Source organism: Pelophylax lessonae (genome assembly GCF_965119305.1).
Source record: "Pelophylax lessonae genome assembly, chromosome: 11".
Taxonomy (NCBI): domain Eukaryota; kingdom Metazoa; phylum Chordata; class Amphibia; order Anura; family Ranidae; genus Pelophylax; species Pelophylax lessonae.
Genome location: NC_138778.1, coordinates 44,563,560 through 44,578,458, shown reverse-complemented (window position 1 = coordinate 44,578,458; position 14,899 = coordinate 44,563,560).

Here is a 14,899-nt window from a genome sequence, read left to right as displayed (position 1 = left end):
ACAAGGTACTGTCTATATTCCCATCCCACACGTTCCTGGACGTAGGCTATTCAGTAGTGGGTGCTGTAGCAACTACCAGCTGGAAACTGGGCTTGTCATGAAACAACGCACATATTCTCCAGCACACCGTGGATCTTCAGATATCATCCAAAACAGAAACCACTTAGACCTTTGTGATGTGATCTTTCTGCAATAAAAGGTTTTGGACAATACCGGATGATCCACGGTGTGCTGGCGAATATGTACAGTGGGTACGGAAAGTATTCAGACCCCCTTAAATTTTTCACTCTTTGTTATATTGCAGCCATTTGCTAAAATCATATAAGTTCATTCTTCTTCCTCATGAATGTACACATAGCACCCCATACTGACAGAAAAACACAGAATTGTTGACATTGTTGCAGATTTATTAAAAAAGAAAAACTGAAATATCACATGGTCCTAAGTATTCAGACCCTTTGCTCAGTATTTAGTAGAAGCCCCCTTTTGATCTAATACAGCCAGGAGTCTTTTTGGGAAAGATGCAACAAGTCTTTCACACCTGGATTTGGGGATCCTCTGCCATTCCTCCTTGCAGATCCTCTCCAGTTCTGTCAGGTTGGATGGTAAACGTTGGTGGACAGCCATTTTTAGGTCTCTCCAGAGATGCTCAATTGGGTTTAAGTCAGGGCTCTGGCTGGGCCATTCAAGAACAGTCACGGAGTTGTTGTGAAGCCACTCCTTCGTTATTTTAGCTGTGTGCTTAGGGTCATTGTCTTGTTGGAAGGTAAACCTTCGGCCCAGTCTGAGGTCCAGAGCACTCTGGAGAAGGTTTTTGTCCAGGATATCCCTGTACTTGGCCGCATTCATCTTTCCCTCGATTGCAACCAGTCGTCCTGTCCCTGCAGCTGAAAAACACCCCCACAGCATGATGCTGCCACCACCATGCTTCACTGTTGGGACTGTATTGGACAGGTGATGAGCAGTGCCTGGTTTTCTCCACACATACCGCTTAGAATTAAGGCCAAAAAGTTCTATTTTGGTCTCATCAGACCAGAGAATCTTATTTCTCACCATCTTGGAGTCCTTCAGGTGTTTTTTAGCAAACTCCATGCGGGCTTTCATGTGTCTTAAACTGAGGAGAGGCTTCCGTCGGGCCACTCTGCCATAAAGTCCCGACTGGTGGAGGGCTGCAGTGATGGTTGACTTTCTACAATTTTCTCCCATCTCCTGACTGCATCTCTGGAGCTCAGCCACAGTGATCTTTGGGTTCTTTTTTACCTCTCTCACCAAGGCTCTTCTCCCCCGATAGCTCAGTTTGGCCGGACGGCCAGCTCTAGGAAGGGTTCTGGTCGTCCCAAACGTCTTCCATTTGAGGATTATGGAGGCCACTGTGCTCTTAGGAACCTTAAGTGCAGCAGAAATCTTTTTGTAACCTTGGCCAGATCTGTGCCTTGCCACAATTCTGTCTCTGAGCTCTTCAGGCAGTTCCTTTGACCTCATGATTCTCATTTGCTCTGACATGCATTGTGATCTGGAAGGTCTTATATAGACAGGTGTGTGGCTTTCCTAATCAAGTCCAATCAGTATAATCAAACACAGCTGGACTCAAATGAAGGTGTAGAACCATCTCAAGGATGATCAGAAGAAATGGAAAGCACCTGAGTTAAATATATGAGTGTCACAGCAAAGGGTCTGAATACTTAGGACCATGTGATATTTCAGTTTTTCTTTTTTAATAAATCTGCAATAATGTCAACAATTCTGTGTTTTTCCGTCAGTATGGGGTGCTATGTGTACATTCATGAGGAAGAAGAATGAACTTAAATGATTTTAGCAAATGGCTGCAATATAACAAAGAGTGAAAAATTTAAGGGGGTCTGAATACTTTCCGTACCCACTGTAAGTGGCTTCAAGTCAAAAACCTGATTTAGAAATGTTTAGGGATCGCTGTTTCATTTTTTTTCGCAGAACTTTATTGAAATGTCACTAGTGACATTTTCATAGCGTTCTAATCACTGAAACGATGTTGAGATGCAACCAGCTGCACTGCATGCAGGACTTTTTGTTTAGACAACAGCAACACTTTGGCTTGAACTGACATCATTGTAAACAAAGCATTCTGCCTTGTCTATGCATTGGGGCTGTGCTAGAAATAATTTGCAGCATAGCACGGTGCATCTGGGGGGGGGGGGGGGGGGGATGAGCCCTAAAAGAGGCTCAGAACAAGCTGAATTTAACCATTTGCCTACTGGGCACTTTCACCCCCTTCTTGCCCAGGCAAATTTTCAGCTTTCAGCGCTGTCACATTTTGAATGACAATTGCGCAGTCATGCAACACTGTACTCAAATTAAATTTATAGCTTTTTTTTCCACACAAATAGAGCTTTTTCTTGGTGGTATTTAATCACTGCTGGGTTTTTCATTTTTTTGCTAAAAAGTTTTACTTAGTTTCTGTCAGTAAATTTTGTAAATAAGTAATTTTTCTCTTTCACTGTTGTGCGCTGATGAGGCGGCACTGAGAGGCTGCACCGGTAGGCACTGATGAGGCGGCACTATTATGCCCCACTGATGGGCACTGATGAGCACTAAAAGCCAACACGACTGGCATCACTAATGGGCACTGATTGGAGTCACTGCTGGGGCTGTACTGTGATCAGGGCACTGATCACCTGTACAGGTCTCCCCTGTGAGGAGATGCCGCTGATCAGCTCTCTTTGCCACACACACACTCTGTCAGTGTGATAAACACGGCACTTTCTTGTTTACATGTGACTGACTGCGATTGGACACAGCTGATCACATGGGTAAAGAGTCACGTCATTGGCTCTTTACCAAGATCGGGAGTCACGCCGTGTCCAAGGAACACGCTGTGGCCACAATCGTCTCGCTGCAGGTGCACAAGAGCAACAGTTCTGGGGAGCAGTTGTATGCTGTCAGCCAAGAACAAGAGTAAGTACAAGAAGTCAATTTTTAGAGAAAAAAAAAAAAACCCACCACCAGTTCACCATGTAACCCTAATGTCCTCCTCTTACTCATTCTACAGAACTTACCAACACCTTTGATACTTCTGGCTTAACTGATACTTTGTATAAGAATACACTGTAACAAAATACCTATTTAAAAATAAAGAAATTCCCTAGCACAGCTGCTTCCCTCCTTGCATGTCATAGCACTCTCCTCCTCTGGTAGTAACTCCTTAGTATTTTCCTTTGACTACATCATATACACAGAGTCAAAGCTGACATGTTTCGGCAGTTACAGCCTTATTCATACCATAGGAGGAAGGCTGCAATGGCCGAAACATGTCAGCACTAGGGATGCACCGAAATGAAATTCTTGGCCGAAGCCGAAGCCGAATAATAATGAAATGTTTGGCCGAAGGCCGAATACCGAACGCGGTGTTTCGCATTTTTTCCATTTATTTTGCCAATTTTTTGTCCTCTCTCTTGTCTCTCTCTCTCTTGTCCTCTCATGTCTCTCTCCCTAAATGTTACTGTGGGGAATGGGATTCAGTGCACACTGCAGCCTTGTACCATAGGGTTAATGTTAGTGACACTGTAGGGATTGGGAAGGATGCTGGGAATGGAAATCAGGAAGCATGCAGGCAGCCTTGTAAATTTTAATTGCAGATACAGGGCACTGGGCAGGTCAGGGTTAATGTGGTAACATCAATTACTCAGTGACAGTCAGTCAGTGTCAGTGTGGACTCGATCAGATTATACTGTGACAGACAGTCTCTCATAGTGGTGGTAGTAGGAGGCTGGAGGTGGACTAGTAGGAGCCTGGAAAGGAGCACAGCCGCATACATACATTACTCACTCGTGCACTGCAGCCCGCCCCACACATTCAGTGAGTCTTACTCTCCTCCCTAGTTTTTTCAATGGCACATTCAGGAAGCCAATCACGCCGTGAGTAGCGGCACAGCGGAACCAATCAGGTGTGCAGGCACGCGTGATTGGTTCGCTGTGCAGCTAATCACGACGTGATTGGCTTCCTGAATGTGCCATTGAAAAAACTAGGGAGGAGAGTAAGACTCACTGAATGTATGGGGCGGGCTGCAGTGCACGAGTGAGTTATGTATGTATGCTCACCGCTGAAGTGTCCCGGCTTCCCCTGCCTAACACGGAAGTCTGTGAGTCCTCCTGTCCTCCTCCGAGTCCCTTCCCCCTGTAAATATCGTGACCTCGGCGATATGAATATCGCCTACGGCCACAGAACAATAGTCGATATCATATCGACTATCGTTCAGCCCTATTGTTCGGCACAAAATTATTCGGCCTTTTGACTTATTCGGCCGAACACCGAAAGTGCTATTTTTTCTATTTTCGGCCGAATAATGTTCGGCCGCCGAATATTCGGTGCATCCCTAGTCAGCACTGATCCTGTGTATATAATGTAGCCAAATAAAGGATAATACTAAGGAGTTATCAAGTTTCAGGCTAAATTTCTGCCTGGAATGTTGGTATAGGAGAGTGGGGCTTCACCCAGTCTGAGAACCAAATCTCAGCAAATATTTCTCAATTGTGCGGTTGAGCTTGGGTATTTTATCTTTGTATAACATTTTATGTAGCTGTAGCGAAGGGGGAATGCTATAGTGCAGGGATCTCCAAACTACGGCCCTCCAGTTGTTGCGGAACTACACGTTCCATGAGACATTGGAAAACTCTGACATTCAGACATGATTAGGCATGATGGGAATTGCAGTTCCTGAACAACTAGAGGGCCATAGTTTGGGGACCCCTGCTATAGTGGGTGACATAATTGACAACTTTGAATCAACTGTGGCTGCTAACATTACATTCAAGATGGTGGAACCCAGCAGAAGTCTCAGGGCTTTTGGATGTCTACACCAGGTACCTTTTACAGGTAAAGAACATGCATTAAATATGTGAAATACACATCTAATCCTATGGTAGAAGTTTTGTTAAAATGATTGTCTGGCAGGGTTTTTTATTTATTTTTATCCTTGGGAACTCATACCCACGTTTTCTTCTAAAGCACCAAAGCACTGCTTTTCTAACTGCTGGGAATGGATGTGTTCTATCAGATGCAAATGTGTTTCTCCGGCTGGCATTTTATGAGCTGAACACCTCACACTCAATGTTACACATTAGATGCATTGAGTGCTGAAAGTGTTAGTAGTGATGTATGTACCCTCTAAATAAGATGGACACATACGCACCCTTTTTCTAGAAGAACAAAGCACCAATGGTCGCCCAATCTTTTGCATCTCACAGACCACTAAACCCACAATTTTTAATCCCAGACCTCCCTGGATCACACTGCTGCCTTATACACAATGCTCCGGCTCTTTAATACCCCCCTCCCAGACCTCCCTGGATCACACTGCTGCCTTATACACAATGCTCCGGCTCTTTAATACCCCCCCCCCCACACACACACACTGCTACCTTATACATACTCATCATTGAATCTCATCGCCTTGAATCTCATCGCCTTGTCTAGCCCTGGGCTCCCTCCCATAGTCTGCGATCGGCGCTACCATTAGAAGTCCCCTCTTTCTTCACCTCCCACTCTCTGAACTACTCCCGGTGCCTCCCTCTGAGTTCACAGGAGCCAGAACTACAGAAGAGGCATCATGTATCAATGCATTCTGACAGTATTGAGCGTCCCTGACTGTCAGCGTGCATTGAGAACAACACTTGAAACATAGGGCGGTATACATATGCCCCAAAATTTTTTCTTGCGGCAGGACCCCTGGGGACCACAAACATTCTCTCGTGTACCATCAGTGGTCCATGGACCACTTGGTTGGTGACTGCTGCTCTAGCATACCACCATGAGCTACAGACAATGCTCCATAGTTCTGGACGAATGCGTATCAGCTTGTCCATAAAGTTTTGGGTGGAGTACAAAAAAACCCCTATGAGACCATTCTAAACCTAAAACCTTTGAAATGTACAAAAACAATTTCAAATCCTTATCGCAGTAGCAAGAGCTTAGCGGTCCAAACTACTGACTATTGCTAAAAAAATAGTCTGGCTCTTGACAAATAAAAAAGTGGCCACTATCCTCTATGACTCAGTAACCAATATTTTCAATTTGGACACCATGAATAGCACATTATTATCCCAACAATTTTAACAAACTTCTAACATCTTATTTACATATTCATTACACATAAAATCATGGACATTTCCATGTCTTGGGTGAGCTCACTCCAGGGGTCCTTTGGCCATACTTCTCTTGTATATCACAAGAGTGCATTTACTTGTCCTCTCCTGTGACGCAGATTTAGCAGGCAGTCGGCTGACGTCACAGAGCCGCTTCAGACTCTGAAGGGATCCAAACAATAATGTCAGAATCCCCCCAGATGCCTGACCAGCAACTGGCTTAGTCTCTTAGTGTGCCACCAAGAACCTTAGCTGGCCTTTCCCACCCCCTCTCCTGCCCCGTGCTCAAGTGAGCGCTGGAGGGGTAGAGTAGATAGCGGTTACTGTCACTGCTTTGTACTCAGAGCAGACCCGAGAACTGAGCGATCACTCGTCACATGATTACTCAGTTCTAGGGAAAACTATGCTATGAGGATGACTCAAAAACAAAGACTGCTGTGTTAATGCTAGTGACAGACTATTATATATAGTACGTCATCGTTACAATTTAACAGTTATAATCTGCCACAACCGCTTTTATTTTCAGCAAAAGGAGAGCTAAAAAATAATAAAAATAATGATCATTATGGCAAATATTGCACTCATTAAAACTATCTACAACCTGCTAAAAACATGGATTACCATTAGTTCATATGGGAAACACGGTTGTCATGGTAACCAAGGTTCTAGCATGAAAAGAAAGTCTTGGAATGCCGCTACTGTCAGATGGATGGCAGTACTAGAATTCAGAAGTTCTATGTTTTCCTATAGGCTAAAAGTTCATCTTTAAAAAAAAAAAAAAAAAAAGTTTGGTATGAAAGCGGTACTAAACCCTCCTAACCTTTACAGCCAAGGAGGCTGACAACTTAGCCCCTGTTTGACCTGCAGTATTGTGGTGAGAGCAGCTGGATGCACTTTGTGTGCTGCTGGGATTTGCAACGTGGCAAATCACCCGTGCAAATGTTGCCCTGGTTACAGTGTAGTAAATAAGGCAACTTTCACAGTGGAGTCCGCCAGTGGATCCGCCCGCTTAGCAGGACATCTCTCCATTAATCCCTGCTGAGCAGGCAGATGAGCTACAGACAATGCCCCATAGTTCTGGACCAATGCGTATCAGCTTGTCCATAAAGATCGGTGTCCGCTCCGCTGATGCAGGGCAGACACAGCCCACTGCCCGCGTCAGGACTGTTGGATGGAAAGGGACCGCCTGTCTGTTTCCATTCAACTTTCATCCGATCCAATAGACGAATGGGCAACGGATCCCCATCCGTTTTTAGCAGACAGGAGTGAATTGGATGTCTGTTGACATCCATCGATAGAGGGCAAAACCGACTGGCGGACCTGATCTGTCTCTCTGTGTGAAAGGGGCCTAACGGTTAATGAAAGAAATAATTTACAAAAATTCTTGTATGACAAAGGCTTTTTTTTGTTTATTGTTTCGGATCATGTGCAGGTTTTTATTTTCTGATTTCTCTCGTACGAAAATCGCACGCAAAAGGTACACATTACACAAAAGTTCTGTCGAAAGTTGTGTACACACCATCAGAAGATTGTACGAAAACGCTCGCTCAATTTTCTTCTAGTGTGTATGAGCCTTTAAATAATACTGAGCCATGTCCAAAAACCAGTGGAAGGAGTCCCAACACCTATATGACCCACAACTAGTGAAAAAAAAAAACAAAAAGGGAAGAACATCTAATGGTAAAGTTCTGCTTTTAGGTCTCTTGCTCATTGACGCTGGAGGGCCATATAGGAGCAATGAGTAAGCGAACCCAATTCCTGAAACGCGTCTGCTGTTTGGGCGGTCATGTTTTTGGAGAAAACGGAATTTTTGTAAAATCTTACCGTAAAATTAATTTCTCTGAGTCCTCCGACAGTCGCCGCCCCCTTCCAAGTCCTCACCAATGGATATTGACCTTTGCTCCGTAGGAGTAGCTAGGCAACAAGAATTGTTAATACAAAAGCTTTTAGCATAGACACACCCCTAGGGGCTGTCCCCTCAGTCAATACCTCCCTGCACCAGCATTCCCAACTCAGTTTGGTAGCATAGCAGTAAGAGTACACAAAAACCCCAAAAGAGGGGCGGCGACTGTCGGAGGACTCAGAGAAAGGAATTTTACGGTAAGATTTTACAAAAATTCAGTTTTCTCTTACGTCCTCCGACAGTCGCCACCCCCTTCCAAGTCCTCACCAATGGGACGTCCCAAAGCAGTGTAGACATGAGGGGTGGGAGACGCAACCGTAGAAAGGCAACGCAGTACCCACATCAGAGAAAGGAACCTTACCACAGTAAGAGAACCAACTGGGCAACAGGAAAGCGTGCTCAACAGGAGCAACAACCCAGGAAAACAAGTAACCCAGGGGTAAAACACCCCAATAACCAAGGGCCCACAAAAACAAGGGTCCCTAAGAAACTGCCGCACTGAGAACTTTACGGCCAAAGGAGGCATCAGCCGATGCCTGAACATCCACCTTATAGAACTTTGAGAAGGTGTGAACGGACGACCAAGTCGCCGCCTTACACACCTGGGCCACAGAAGCCTGATGACGGTAAGCCCAAGACGTACTCAAAGACCTGGTAGAGTGCGCCTTCACAGGGACGGAAGGAACCTTCCCCTTCAAGGCATAGGCTTGTTCAATGATCTGTCTGATCCATTTGGCGATGGTCGCAGCAGACGCCTCCATGCCCTTCCGAGATCCCTCAGGAAGGACAAAGAGGGAATCCGACTTGCAAAAAGATTTAGTGGACGACAGGTAAACCCTGATCGCTCCGGACAACATCCAAGGAATGCAAGGCAACCTCCTTCGGATGCTTAGGCTTCGCGCAGAGCGAAGGCAAGACAATGTCTTCATTCAGGTGAAATTCCGAGATCCTTTTCGGAAGAAAAGATGGGTTAGGCCGCAGGACTACCTTATCCTTGTGGACCACCAGGTAGGGAGAGTTGCAGAACAAAGCCGCCAGCTCCGACACCCTGCGAGCAGAGGTGATCGCCACCAAGAAGGCAACCTTCTTGGACAAGAGACAACGAGATCTCCCTGATCTTTTCAAAGGGAGCCTGTTGCAACACGGACAGAACCAAGTTCAAGTCCCATGGAGGTAAAGGTTACCTCCTAGGAGGGGCAAAAAGTCGCACCCCCTGAACAAAGGTGCTGACCAATGAATTAGACGCCACAGGGCGTTGAAAGAGAACGGCCAGCGCAGAAATCGGACCCTTAATCGTGGCCAACGCCAAACGCTGGTCCACTCCCGTTTGAAGGAAAGCCAACACTCTCGACACCGAGTATGAGCGAGGGGGAATACCCCCTGGACTCACACCAGGCAAAATACGCCTTCCAAGTACGGTAGTAAATCTTCCCCGAAGAGGCTTTTCTAGCCTTGATCCAAGTGGGAATGACCTCAGGGGAGAGACCCCTATCCTTCAGGACCTGGCTTTCAACACTTCGCGCACAACATCTGGAAGACATCCGGGTGAAGGGACCATTCTCCCTGGTCCAGGGTCTGGCGACTCAGTTCTCCACCCCCGGAATGTGAACTGCCGTTATCGCCGGGACGTGCGTCTCGGCCCAAGACAGAATGTCGGCTACTTCCCGAGCCGCTCGGGCACTCCTGGTGCCCCCTTGATGGTTGATGTAGGCCACCGCGGTGGCATTGTCCGTCTGAACCCGAACTGGACGGCCCCGAAGCCGGTCCGTCCATCTCAGAAGGCAAAGCTTTATCGCCCTCAATTCCAGAATGTTGATCGGAAGGGAGGACTCCTCCTCCGACCAAGTTCCCTGGGCGGACAGAACGCCCAGAACACCACCCCAGCCCGACAGGCTGGCATCCGTGGTGAGCACCGTCCACGATAATGGACGAAAAGACTTGCCCCCCAACACCGCCGGGGACTGGAGCCACCACAGAAGATCCCTCCTGGCGTCGTGGCTCAACGAGATCTGCAGATCCAGGGATTGCGGCCGCCTGTCCCACTCGGCCAGAATCTCCGCTTGGAGACCCCGCGTGTGAAACTGGGCAAAGGGGATCGCCTCGAAAGACGAGACCATTAAACCTAGACATCTCATGCGTGTCCGGAGAGACGAGTGCCGGTTGTCCCTGAGGGACCCAACTTCGTCCTGAAGAGTCTGAAGCTTGTCCTCCGGCAGGAAGACCTTCGCTTGGACAGAGTCCAGAATCATTCCCAGGTAGGGAAGACGAACCGAAGGACACAGAGTCGACTTCGGAATGTTTATAGTCCAACCGAACTCCTGCAGTGTCCACATCGTGGCGGATAGGTCGGTCACCAGGCTCTGACTGGCGTTTGACCTTATCAGGATATCGTCCAGATACCCCAAGACAGCAATGCCCTGTGCTCGCAACAGGGCCAGAACCGGCGCCAGCACTTTGGTAAAAACCCGCGGAGCCGAAGCGAGACCGAAAGGTAACGCCACAAATTGGTAGTGATCCTCCGCAATGGCGAATTAAAGGTACCTCTGGTGACCCTCGAAAATGGGGATGTGTAGGTACGCATCCTTCAGATCGATGGAGGCCATGAATTCCCCCGGACTCAGGGCAGCCACCACTGGGCGCAGGGATTCCATGCGAAACCGTACAAAGCGGTTCAGAGCCTTCAAGTCCAGAATCGGACGCACCTTGCCCTCCTTTCTGGGCACAGTGAACAGATTGGAGTAAAACCCCCGAAATCTGTCCCGATGAGGCACCGGGACCACCACCCCCTGGGCCTGCAGGTCCCGCACCGCCAGGTGCAAATCCTGCAAGCGCTCCGGAGACAGCTGAAGATTTGAGGGAAAAAATCTTGTAACCAGATCGAACGATTTCCTGAACCCATCTGTCCCGAATGCGGGTCAGCCAAGGTTGTAGGAAACCGCGCAGACGTCCCCCCACCCCAGAAACGGGTGAGGGCGCCCCTTCAGGCGGAAGTGGTATGGGAAGTTGAACCGGACTTCTGCTTCCCCGCCCACGGCTTCTTCTGGGAGCCTTGGCCCTTGAAGGGCTTGCCCTTGGACTGTGACCGAAAGGCACAAAAGGACCCCTGAGAGGGCCTAGACGAGGAATTCCGTTTACCACGGAAGGACTTATGCTTGTGGGACTGGGGCAGGAGAGTACTCTTGCCCCCCGTAACCCCTTTTATCAGGGTATCCAAAGCCTCGCCAAAAAGGCGAGACCCCGCGTAGGGAAAATCCGCCAGCGTCTTGCGAGAAGATTGGTCGACCGACCAATTCTTCAGCCAAATCAGACGACGATTCAGTATCTCCATGCTGGACAGGCGCGCAGCCAAGGGAGCTAAATTCAAGTCCGCATCGCACAAGTACATGACACCCTGATGGATCTGGTCCACCATAGCCAACGTGGTAGGTGAAGCTGAATCAGCCACCAAGGTGCGCCTGAGCATCTTAGTCCAATCAGCAACAGCCTGTGCCGCCATAATGGAAGCAAAAATAGGCTTCAGCATAGAACCAGCCACCATATAGGCATGACGGGCAAGAGACTCTATTCTCCTGTCCATAGGGTCCCGGAAAACCAGGGTATCCTCAGAAGGCACCGCAGTAGCTTTGTTCAAAACGGCCACCGCGTGATCCACCGGAGGCGCCACACACCAACGCTCGTCGGTGGCCGGCGCAAACTGATAAAGCAGTTTAAACTTATTTGGCACAGTAAAGGGCTTCTTTAAATTGCACCACTGTTCATTAACCGTATGGTGAAATTCAGCAGGGCAGGGAAAAAACTGCGCCGATTTGCGAGTCCTCTGTGTTCCAAAAGAGGACACCCAAGCAGGAGGAGTAGGCTCATCCTCCAGGTGCAAGGTATCCTTTATGGAAGCAATCAGCTCATTCATGAGTGCAAGCTCTTCAGGCGAGCCAGGGAGAGAAACATCAACCCCCTCCACCTCTGCCTCCCCCTCGGACCCCACAAGGTCCAAAGATGAGCGGGACCCCGAGAAGGGTACGCCAGCCACAGCAGCCACATCGCCCTCTGAATCAGAGGAAATGGATAACCTGGCCCTTTTTGTGGATCGTTCAGCCATCAGCATCTGCACCTGAGACACTAAGGAAGCCACTACAGTGGTCAGATCAGCCCCCTCGGGGGGTGCAGCAGCCCCCTGGTCCCCCACCAGGGCGGGGGGAAACTTGCTATCCTGAGAATCCATGCCCCAGTACAGAAAAGTAATAAAGGTACTGGCCCTTTAATACCACGGCGAGCGCAGCCCACCGCACACTGCTGTATGCACTGACCCCGCAGGGATAGACAATACTGAGCAAGGAGTGACAGGACAAGAAGATAAAAACCTGGAGAGAGCACACCAGACTGCTGCCACCGATCGCTGTTCCCAGAGAAAGAGGAAGTGATGCAATGCTGGCTGACTGATATAGCCTATTGAAGGCTCCGGCAAAATGGCCGCTGGGCCGGGGGAGAAGGCTACAATAAAATGGCGCTGCCATGTGCATGGATGAGCACCGCCCGCCAAAATGGCGGCAAATGGCGCCAAAACACGGCGCTGCATAGGGACAGGGCCGGTCACAGTAGTTAGGCAAAGAAAAAAATGGCGGATCGCCGCAGCGACCGCCGCTCACACACGTCTGCACACAAAACCTGCACCCAGAGCATAATAAACAGCAGAGCAGGATGGCCCCCCCTCGCAGCCCACAGGCAGTGCAGCCACACAGGGATCTGACAGGGAGCCCGCAGTTACACAGACATGAAGGGTACTACACAGCCACAGACTGACACCCATACAGAAGGTCCCCACACAGAAGGTGCTTACCGTACCAGATGGCGTGGGGAGCCGTCTCCAGCGACAAACCGCTATCAAGGCAGACAGGGAGTGCCGCAGCCAGGACGCTTGTGGACCGCAGACATGGCGTCCAGTGAGGTAGCCACCTCACAGGCAGCATCCCTGCAGCGAACAGGGATGGGTCGTTCAATGTGCCAGGGTAAAACCTAAGCTGAACGCTCGATGGCAGGCTGGGGATCCATCTGGCTCTCAGCCCTGGGATCCAGGGCGGCCAGTCCGAGACCCAGCTCCGCATGACGATTCTTCATCAGAAGATCCCTAAACTAAGGCTGACAAAATAACAGCTAGCAAGGAAAAGAGAAAAATACTTGAAATAAAATCAAATAAAGGGTAGAAGGCTGAGACTGAGCCCCAGCACAGGAAAGCCAGCTACTCCTAAGCTAGGCAAGATCAAACTGAGTTGGGAATGCTGGTGCAGGGAGGTATTGACTGAGGGGACAGCCCCTAGGGGTGTGTCTATGCTAAAAGCTTTTGTATTAACAATTCTTGTTGCCTAGCTACTCCTACGGAGCAAAGGTCAATACCCATTGGTGAGGACTTGGAAGGGGGCGGCGACTGTCGGAGGACGTAAGAGAAATAAAGTTTTTATCCACTGACACTGGAGTGCTGTCCAACCATTTCCTATCCAATCATATAGGAGAACATACAGCCGGTGCCAAAGGTTTTGAGAATGACACAAATATTAATTTTCACAAAGTCTGCTGCTTCAGTGCTTTTATGTTTTGGAAAAATCCCCTATGGGGTGGGACTTTTAAGGTCACTCAAGATAAATGATATAGATATAAAGAAAATACTTAATGATGATTGTATTAATATATGCAAAAAAGAAATAGAAAATTGACATACAACATTATATCATTAAAAATGGACAGAACTGGTGTGTATAAAAAGGATGAACATATGGATTCAACCGACTATTTCAAAGTGGTCCGACGTTTCGAGGTGAAGACCTCTTCTTCAAGGACTGTATTAGAAATAGTATTTATATGGTTGAAAGAGATATGAACACCAATATTGTTTTGTCCTTTAAATAAAAGCATGGATTTTTGATCGCACCCACAGAAACTGATGGTGGTTTATTCTGTGACAAGGAGATTCATTGCAAGCTGGCAGTCAGAGTAGTATTAGTGGACTTATCTCAGAAGTGAGGTGTGCACCAAGAGGGCCCAATGCCACAACTGGAGTCCAGTGATGGCTCAAACCAAACAAGCAAAGGCCAATCAGCAAATGCTTAGACAGATATCTCGTGGCAAACCTCCTCCCAGCAATGGAGGTCACGGCCGACAGTCACGGCACGGGTCTCTGAAGAAACGGCAGCAGCGGCCGTTCCTTCAGAGCGCATGCGCCAGTGACGTCACTGGCTGCATGTAAGGTGAATATCTCCTAAACAGTGCAAGTTTAGGAGATATTTACAGTACCTATAGGTAAGCCTTACCTATAGGTAAAAGTGTCAGAGGAGGGTTTACTTCCTCTTTAAAGAGGCGGGTAAACAAAAAAAAAAACCCTACAAATTCTGACAGACTACAAATTCTCAATGGGATTACGGTCTGGGGAGTTTCGTGGCCATGGACCCAAAATGTTGATGTTTTGTTCCCTAAGACACTTCGTTATTATATTTGCCTTATGGCAAGGTGCTCCATTATGCTGGAAAAGGCATTGTTCCTCAGACAAAGTTTTTGTACCATTCTTTATTCATGGCTGTGTTCTTAGGCAAAATTGTCAGTGTGCCCACTCCCTTGGCTGAGAAGCAACCCCACACATGAATGGTCTCAGGATGTATTACTGTTGGCATGACACAGGACCGATGTAGCGCTCACCTTTTCTTCCCCGGACAAGGCTTTTTCCCAGATGCCCCAATCGGAAAAGGGATTCATCAGAGAAAATTACTTTACCCCAGTCCTCAGCAGTCTAATCCCTGTACCTATTGCAGAATATCAGTCTGTCCTGATGTTTTTCCTGATGAGAAGGGACTTCTTTGCTGCCCTTCTTGACACCAGGCTAGCCTCCAAAAGTCTT